We start from the raw sequence: 1077 nt of genomic DNA, 5'->3' as shown, positions 1-1077 counted from the left end.
TATAAATAAATATATATAATTAGATAGATAGACAGATGTATATATATCCATATATATATGTATGTGTGTTGATATGTACATATATATATATATATATATCTATCATTCTACCTATATCTATATATAATGTGTGTGTGCATATGTGTGTGTGTGTCTGTGTGTATGAATGTATTTATGTATGTATGCATGTACTTATGTATGTATGTGTTTATGCATCAATATAATCATTATCGTCATCATTTAATGTCCACTTTTCCATGCTTGTGTGGGTCAGATAAATTTGATGCAGCTGGTTTTCCACAGCTGGATACCTTTCCTGTTTCAAACCTTCTCACCTGTTTCAAAGCAAGGTAATATCTTCCTAAGGTCAGATGTATTTCTCATGGAAAACTGGAAACCGATAACATTCATTGTATGACAATAACAGTTATTTGTAATCACCAAAGAGTATTAAGACAAGGTGTTACACAAAAACACACATGCACACAGAACACATACATGCACACAAAACACACGAATGCACACATGCACACACATACGCATGCACATGCATATACAACAAGCTTCTTTCAGTTTCTGTCTGCCAAATTAACTCACAAGGCTTTTATTAACCCAAAGCTACAGTAGAAAACATTTGTCCAAGTTATCCTACAGTGGTATTGAACTAGAGATCACATGGTCAGGAAGCAAGCGTTTAAACACTCCAACTTCACTTCTGCCTATATAAGCATATAGATTAATAGATAGATAGATAGATAGAGATAGAGATATATGCATATATTACATGTATAAGCACTTATATATATATATGTATGTATGTATGTATGTATGTATGTGTGTGTATATATACATGTATATATATGTATGTGTGTGTATATATATATATATGTGTGTGTGTGTGTGTGTGTATGTGTGTGTGTGCATATATATATATATAGTAGTTGGGTGCGTCTCGTGTTTCCGAGCTTGCAATCCAGTTCATTTTCCTGGGTGTTTGAACCGCAGATGGCTCCACAATCCAAGAGTTGCATGAAACATACGGGGACATGTATGCATACATATATATATATATATATA

Source organism: Octopus bimaculoides, chromosome 14, assembly GCF_001194135.2.
Source record: "Octopus bimaculoides isolate UCB-OBI-ISO-001 chromosome 14, ASM119413v2, whole genome shotgun sequence".
In the NCBI taxonomy this organism is placed as follows: domain Eukaryota; kingdom Metazoa; phylum Mollusca; class Cephalopoda; order Octopoda; family Octopodidae; genus Octopus; species Octopus bimaculoides.
This window is presented reverse-complemented; position numbering follows the sequence as displayed.